Here is a 9,675-nt window from a genome sequence, read left to right on the forward strand (position 1 = left end):
TAGCTGTCAAATTGGAGTATCTATATAATTAATACGCTACATGAAATTTTGTCGGTTGAACTCCTCCACCATTTCTTAGCCGATTTTATCTATTGTCGTCTCACAACAAGTCTCTACAACAGTTTCCTTATTCTCAATAAGATTAACATGGGAAATCTACACTTCAAAATACGAAATTATTTGTTTAATAATCCAAAAAGGGTTAGGGAGAAATTGGGAAATAGTTATATATCGAGTGTCAAAAATGAGAAAAACCAATTTTTACCCCATAGAATGTGATCAATTATCATGCCAAATTTCAGCCCAATCTGACCAGTCCTTGCGTGATTGAACTTAAAAAAAAACAAACACACAAACTTCCACATTTAAATCTTATATAGTACGGTATGATGTTTGCTAGACTAGGTAATCTATTAACTTACTTTTACGATTGAGATCTGCGTTGTTGTATAGGCCTATGTGCTTTATTCATGAGTGCAATATTTCATTACCAAGTATTTGTAACCGAACCAATTATAAATCCATACCAACGAGTACATTTGGATTTTTTATAGATTTATTATACGTATTCCTATAAGAATAAAATATTTTCATTACAATACTGTTAAATTACCTGTTTTCGTTACATGGTTATCACCTGCAAAAATTCATAATTACATTGTTTACTACTGCTAAAGTAAATAATAACTTTAAATTGAAGTTATGGCCTGAAACATTTTATGAGTTTGACATGTTAAAAACACAATGAAAGTGGGTCCATACCAGCGACCACAGAATTAAAGTTTTAATTATGTGATCGCTAATCTATTCATGTTGCCATTTAAAGTGCTCGATTAATCTTCCACTTCAGACGTGATCTCAAATATTTAATTAATAACTTTCTACTCTTGTTATGAAATAAAACATCTTACGGCTTTAAAAATAAAAAGTAAACTAGACGTCAGAACATGGACACATAAAATAAAATTAAGGGCTAACTTATTACAGTATGTATTTTGTCAGAACTTGTGCTTCAATAACTACATTTTTTTGTTATTGTATTGGTTACTGGAATGTTAAAAAATGCCTAGGGATATTGTTGAGCTTATTAATGATATCAATTAACTTTTTAGTAGCACTTGCCATGAGGGTAACGGCCGGCAGCCGCAATCTAGCTGAAGAATAGTGAAATGCACTTGATATTAATACATTTTCATTTGCAAGAAAAAGATTTATAACATTTTACCAATAACATAATTTGTTTTTAATACTTGTCATTATTGTTACATATGCGATTACTGCTGATCTGTCGGAACATTGGAGATGTGTCGTCCTGCCTGTCCCGTCAAGACTGTGTGCTGTGTGCTTCACTGTTGCGGCGGAGGTTCACCGTTGAACGGACAACATCCGGACAACAGTACCAATTCTGACACCGGCATACTTGGACGTGCTTCAAACAATGATGGGGACGAGTCAACTTACAGTTTGACATCGCGGCTACACTCGGAATATAAGACAGTCGAAACGCTCCACTTTTACATTTCATTAGGCCTAGGAGTCCTTGGAGCCTAGACGTTCTGATTCATAAAACGATTTAGGAAATTTTCCATTTAACAGGGTGCTGTATATTTAAATTACAATCACTTTGGTATTTGAAAACATATTTTGAGGTGGTAAATAACTCTTCAGTGGCTATTTAAAAATAACGCATTTAACATTGCTCTTATTGCGGGAAAATCTAATATGGCCGTTTGCTTCCATGATCTCCCTTGAAAATCAATTCAAAACAAACAAGACAATTTTTAATGTCATAGTATTGAGGATATTTAAATTATCACTTTGGTGTTTGAAAAACTATTTTTGGATCATTAACTCTACAGCAGCTGTTTAAAACTATCCAAGATGGCCACTAGCCTCCAAGGACTCTTAAAATATTGTTGTTGATTATATTTGTTTTACTGTAATAAATTGACACTTTGTAGCATAAGAAGTATTACTAAAAATAATACTAAATATGGGTTTTAAGACAATACACTAGTACCAACAAGCATGTACAGTAAGTTTTTTCTGTACATCTAGCGACAATCTTACCAATTAATAAATCTTACAAGATAGTTTCTAGGTGTATAGAAACCTATAGGTGTATAGAAGGTACTATAATACCAACTAGTAGGAGAGTCATCATCACCTTTGGCTTGTGTGATCAGTTATCGGTGGAGGGGAGGGGGTGGTTTCAGGACGAGCGGGTGCTGAAGGTGAAGAGTACAGTATTTTACGGTACAGCAATACGGCATTACGGCATTTTAGCAATACGTAATAAAATAACTGTACTACGTTTTTAATTACAATCTCTTCTAGTATGTGATAGAAACAAATATAAATAAAATACACAAAATGTACAAATCTACTAAACAAAACCGGCAGTTGCTATTATATAAATTGTATCCATTTATCAGCGCTCTACATCGCCCTTTATTTTTATATATACAGTATATAGCAATTTAGTTCAAATTGCACATTTTTAAATAACGTGGGAAGCATGGGAATATTACCAAAACATGTTTGTAGCGTTTCTCTGGGGGTGATGAAGATTCTTATCTGAAGTGATCAAAATGTCGAGGTTTCTTAAGAGTCTAGCCTAGGAGGATTAAACATTAAGGTGAGGGCATGCGAATAGGGATATACATGTTGCGGTGAAGCCTAGTACCTAATAGCGGTGAAGCTTATGGTAGAACCGTTAAGGATTTAAAGTCAACGGTAGAACACTCGAGTGGCAAAAACCGTAGCTACCTATAATAAACATGGATGAGATTGGGAAACTTTTGCGTAGAATGTTTTCTGTGCTTTTACTAAAAAGCGAAATCTTTCTGCTATCGCATCCTCTGACGCCACAGTGCGTACGTAGAAGACCCTATCATTATTTTATAGTTATTTGATTTGTTTTTATGCAAATATTTTCAAATAGGTACTTCTACTTTTTTATGATTTGAGTATATGATTATGAACCACACAATCTATATTAACACAACTAGCTGTTACACACGGGCTTCACCCCGTTTGACTTCATAAGTATTAATAAAAATATTGGTTGGCTAAGTTAAACATAAATTAGCAAAACATAATACAGTAATACAAACAAATAATAACACCTAAATTTAATAAGGTAATAAATTAAAATATTAACAAACAAATAAGTACAGCTGAGGTATTTTTAACATTAGGTATATAAGTGTTCCCTTTAGAAAGGAATTGCGACCTTAAAGGGCAATTTATGGCATAATGGATAGTTTTGCGCAAGGTTTCTCGTAATGACAAACATTTTAAGTATATGGTTTATGGGGGTGTGACTTGTATTTTTCTCATGTGGGATTTATGGATAGTAGTAGGACAAAAAACATGAATCCTTTTAAAAACCATATTAACTGGCCATCTTAGTACATATTATTCGTTCATTAATACATTCTTCCTCTTATGTAAGTTTCTAATATTCCGATTCCATAATATGAGTTATTTATTTTGTTTGCGTGATTTATGTAGACCTATATAAATCTTTTAAATACTTCACTGCTATTTCAGTAATTTAATCTCTAAAATGACATTCTAACGGTCCTAATTGGTTGGCGTGTACGGTTGCCTTAAAAATGTTATTTTGTAATGCAGGTATCTAAACCCCCCCCCCCCCACACACACACAAAACGGATCGGCGCGCGGTCGGGCTGGCTTCAACAAAACTAGAGCTTTTCCTCTATCCTCCTAAAATTTAATCCTCCTACATTCTAGCTGTGTTAAATTTGCTACTATAGTTCGGCCGCTTAGAAAGCGACCTCCTCCAGCATTAGTTTAGCATTAGCGCGCAAGTCGTTTTCTAAGCGGCCGAACTATACAGTCAAAATCATAAGGGCATTTGTTATTATTATTCAGTTTGTTTACGTACATATTTCCTCAAAATCTTCATTATAACGAATCTTGAACTTTTTACTTTATCACTGTAATTCGGTAACTTTCTATGCAGTTCTGTTTGTACATCAGATGCATTTACCTATTATTGTTTTGTGTGTGCATTAGATCAATTATCATGGCTATGGAATAATCAATAATCAGTATCCTTAAGCATAAATGTCCTTTTTCCGAAAACTGTATTCATTAAACCCCATTACTCGTTATTATTTACTCGTTATAGTGCAATTTTCAACGTAATGCTGTTATTAACTGTTTTCCAGTAATTTATTGAGATCTTCCACTAGTATAAGGTTTGTTAGCTTGTTCAGTTAGTAGATTTTATGACCTGTTTATGTCAGTCGTAAAACTCCAAAGAACATTTCCTGTCCAATACAGTGTTCATAGTATTAGGTATTGGTTTTTCTTGGATATTTTAGTCTCCTTTTGTGTTAGTCGTGTGTTCATCAGAGCCGGCCTTAGGTACAATGCCCACACATTGGGTATAAAATACAGAGTAATTTAAAAGTATTAAAATTTTACAATATTTATGTTAATTATAAAAAATTAAAAGGGGGAATTATTTTATCATCAATTTTTTGTTTGCACCATCCAAGGCCGGCTATGGTGTTTACAGTTGAAATCTATTTAAACTTCGATATCTATCTCCACTGATTTGACAGAATTTTTTAAAAAAAGAATCGTCTTTATTACCTTATATAACGTATCTATTAAATTTTGAAGTAATACAAATTTTATATAAAATTCTTTTCAACCCATTTTTAATGTCTTAAAAACAAATCATTTATTATGTTGAATAGTTGCTAAGGCTTAAAGTTAAAGAAAAACATTTATAAAAAACATGCAAAATTTAAATTTCCATGTTATTTATACATTACCTACGTAGAATAATTAAACCGTTGCAGTTTGCTTGTTTATGAACACATTTGTATAAAATTTGCCAAATAAATTTATTTAGTAATAATCTATTAACATTTTACAAAAAAAATTACCCTTCGTTGTAGCAACTCGCGTGATAACTCATTAAACTTAGGTTATTATTTAACTTCGGAATAAACATGACTATTTAAGGAGATATCTTGATGAAAATCCAATCGAGCAAATAGAAATTCACTTATTCCGCTGGTTTTCTGTGGCTGGTGTATCTTGTTACTTCAGTTATACTACTTAAAACATTGATTAAGCAAATAAAATCATCCAAATATTGTAATACAGTGGAACAGTAAAGCGCTACTCATAAAACTCACACAGAAAAATAAAATAATACATTGTCGACTTAAGCGTACAGTGACACTAACGTCTTGAAACAAACATAAAAAAATCGTTTTACAATAGGATGAAAAGTCTATAAGCTAATCGGCACAATAAATTCGGACACCTAGACTAAAATCTAAAACTTCAAATGAAATTAATTATTTGATCCAGAGGAATCATGGATCAGAGTTTCGGTAAAACATTACAGTATAATGGAACAAATTAGATATTATTCTAGTTAGTTGTTTTTTTATCTTTATGTTTTCCAACATGTTTTGCTTACGTTTATAGTTTAAGGTTGTGTAAATAGATTATTTTCATACACGATATGTTTATAAAGTAAATAAAATAGCTTATTTAAATTTTTATCTTTTTGAAAAAGCAGTTTCATTTTGTTTCCCTTTCGTTAAGGTTACCTCTCCTCAGATTATACCTCAGATTTCTCCACAGATAATTGACTTGATTGCCTCAATCATATTCATAAATATTATATACTACGATGTATTTTACAATTGGAATAGCTCAAAGTTGTTGTGATGTGCATAGAAAAAATATAATGCATTCTTATAACTTATGCCATATAACTTGGTAATTTAGGGGACTGCCTCAATCACACTCATACTGATTATTCTACACATTGTATATTAACATTAGAATACCTCAAAGTTGATGTGATGGACTTAGGAAAAAGGTTGTGCACTTTTTCCTGATGCGAGTTCCTATCAACCATATACATTTTGCCATATAACTTCGTAATTTACTGGACTGCCTCAATCATATTTATACTGAGTATTCTACACATTGTATATTACCATTTGAATCCCTCAAAGTTGATGTGATGGGCTCAGGAAAAAGATTGTGCACTTTTCCTGATGCGAGTTCCTATCAACCATATACATTTTGCCATTTAACTTCGTAATTCACTGGACTGCCGCAATCATACTCATACTGATTATTCTACACATTGTATATTACCATTAGAATACCTCAAAATTGATGTGATGGGCTTAGGAAAAAGATTGTGCACTTTTCCTGACGCAATTTCCTATCAACCATATAGATTTTGCCTTATAGTTTCGTAATTCACTGGACTGCCGCAATCATACTCATACTGATTATTCTATACATTGTATATTAGCATTAGAATACATCAAAGTTGATGTGATGGGCTTAGGAAAAAGATTGTGCACTTTTCCTGATGCGAGTTCCTATCAACCATATACATTTTGCCATATAACTTCGTAATTTACTGGACTGCCTCAATCATATTTATACTGAGTGTTCTACACATTGTACATTACCATTAGAATACCTCAAAGTTGATGTGATGGGCTCAGGAAAAAGATTGTGCACTTTTCCTGATGCGAGTTCCTATCAACCATATACATTTTGCCATATAACTTCGTAATTCACTGGACTGCCGCAATCATATTTATACTGAGTGTTCTACACATTGTACATTACCATTAGAATACCTCAAAGTTGATGTGATGGGCTTAGGAAAAAGATTGTGCACTTTTCCTGACGCAAATTCCTATCAACCATATAGATTTTGCCTTATAGCTTCGTAATTCACTGGACTGCCGCAATCATACTCATACTGATAATTCTATACATTGTATATTACCATTAGAATACATCAAAGTTGATGTGATGGGCTTAGGAAAAATATTGTGCACTTTTCCTGACGCAAATTCCTATCAACCATATAGATTTTGCCTTATAGCTTCGTAATTCACTGGACTGCCGCAATCATACTCATACTGATAATTCTATACATTGTATATTACCATTAGAATACATCAAAGTTGATGTGATGGGCTTAGGAAAAAGATTGTGCACTTTTCCTGATGCGAGTTCCTATCAACCATATACATTTCGCCATATAACTTCGTAATTCACTGGACTGCCGCAATCATACTCATACTGATTATTCTATACATTGTATATTAGCATTAGAATACATCAAAGTTGATGTGATGGGCTTAGGAAAAAGATTGTGCACTTTTCCTGATGCGAGTTCCTTTCAACCATATACATTTTGCCATATAACTTCGTAATTTACAGGACTGCCTCAATCATATTTATACTGAGTGTTCTACACATTGTATATTACCATTAGAATACCTCAAAGTTGATGTGATGGGCTTAGGAAAAAGATTGTGCACTTTTCCTGATGCGAGTTCCTATCAACCATATACATTTTGCCATATAACTTCGTATTTCACTGGACTGCCGCAATCATATTTATACTGAGTATTCTACACATTGTATATTACCATTAGAATACCTCAAAGTTGATGTGATGGGCTCAGGAAAAAGATTGTGCACTTTTCCTGATGCGAGTTCCTATCAACCGTATACATTTTGCCATATAACTTCGTAATTTACTGGACTGCCTCAATCATATTTATACTGAGTATTCTACACATTGTACATTACCATTAGAATACATCAAAGTTGATGTGATGGGCTTAGGAAAAAGATTGTGCACTTTTTCCTGATGCGAGTTCCTATCAACCATATACATTTTGCCATATAACTTCGTAATTTACAGGACTGCCTCAATCATATTTATACTGAGTATTCTACACATTGTACATTATCATTAGAATACCTCAAAGTTGATGTGATGGGCTTAGGACAAAGATTGTGCACTTTTTCCTGATACGAGTTACTATCAACCATTTACATTTTGCCTTATAGCTTCGTAATTCACTGGACTGCCTCAATCATATTTATACTGAGTATTCTACACATTGTATATTACCATTAGAATAGCTCAAAGTTGATGTGATGGGCTTGGGAAAAAAGATTATGCACTTTTTATGTTCGGAGTTTTAATTGATCGCGTTATGTTAAGCCATAGCTACGTATAATGTACACTATGGTCTCAAATATGCCCTTTAAAATACGTCAATTAATTAGTTTTAACTTGTATACACGTTTTATCAATATATAATTGACATTATATAAATATAAAAACATCATTTCGCACCGTATTGGCATTGAATTGTGTTTCCGACATCCCTGCAAAACACGTTTGTGGCGTCCGCAGGCGTACCAACCCACATCTATTACAAACCGAAACCTTTCCTGACGCAAATTCCTATAAACCATATAGATTTTGCCTTATAGCTTCGTAATTCACTGGACTGCCGCAATCATACTCATACTGATTATTCTATACATTGTATATTAAAATTAGAATACATCAAAGTTGATGTGATGGGCTTAGGAAAAAGATTGTGCACTTTTCCTGATGCGAGTTCCTATCAACCATATACATTTTGCCATATAACTTCGTAATTTACTGGACTGCCTCAATCATATTTATACTGAGTGTTCTACACATTGTATATTACCATTAGAATGCCTCAAAGTTGATGTGATGGGCTTAGGAAAAAGATTGTGCACTTTTCCTGATGCGAGTTCCTATCAACCATATACATTTTACCATTTAACTTCGTAATTCACTGGACTGCCGCAATCATATTTATACTGAGTATTCTACACATTGTATATTACCATTTGAATCCCTCAAAGTTGATGTGATGGGCTCAGGAAAAAGATTGTGCACTTTTCCTGATGCGAGTTCCTATCAACCATATACATTTTGCCATATAACTTCGTAATTTACTAGACTGCCTCAATCATATTTATACTGAGTATTCTACACATTGTATATTACCATTTGAATCCCTCAAAGTTGATGTGATGGGCTCAGGAAAAAGATTGTGCACTTTTCCTGATGCGAGTTCCTATCAACCATATACATTTTGCCATATAACTTCGTAATTCACTGGACTGCCGCAATCATACTCATACTGATAATTCTATACATTGTATATTACCATTAGAATACATCAAAGTTGATGTGATGGGCTTAGGAAAAAGATTGTGCACTTTTCCTGACGCAAATTCCTATCAACCATATAGATTTTGCCTTATAGCTTCGTAATTCACTGGACTGCCTCTATCATACTCATACTGATTATTCTAAACATTGTATATTACCATTAGAATACCTCAAAATTGATGTGATGGGCTTAGGAAAAAGATTGTGCTTTTTTCCTGACGCAAATTCCTATCAACCATATAGATTTTGCCTTATAGCTTCGTAATTCACTGGACTGCCGCAATCATATTTACCCTGAGTATTCTACACATTGTATATTACCATTAGAATACCTCAAAGATGATGTGATGGGCTCAGGAAAAAGATTGTGCACTTTTCCTGATGCAAATTCCTATCAACCATATACATTTTGCCATATAACTTCGTAATTTATTGGACTGCCGCAATCATACTCATACTGATTATTCTAAACATTGTATATTACCATTAGAATACCTCAAAGTTGATGTGATGGGCTTAGGAAAAAGATTGTGCACTTTTCCTGACGCAAATTCCTATCAACCATATAGATTTTGCCTTATAGCTTCGTAATTCACTGGACTGCCGCAATCATACTCATACTGATT

Source organism: Macrosteles quadrilineatus, unplaced genomic scaffold (assembly GCF_028750875.1).
Source record: "Macrosteles quadrilineatus isolate MER2022 unplaced genomic scaffold, UCM_ALF_1.0 Scaffold_4__1_contigs__length_99947679, whole genome shotgun sequence".
Classification (NCBI taxonomy): Eukaryota; Metazoa; Arthropoda; class Insecta; order Hemiptera; family Cicadellidae; genus Macrosteles; species Macrosteles quadrilineatus.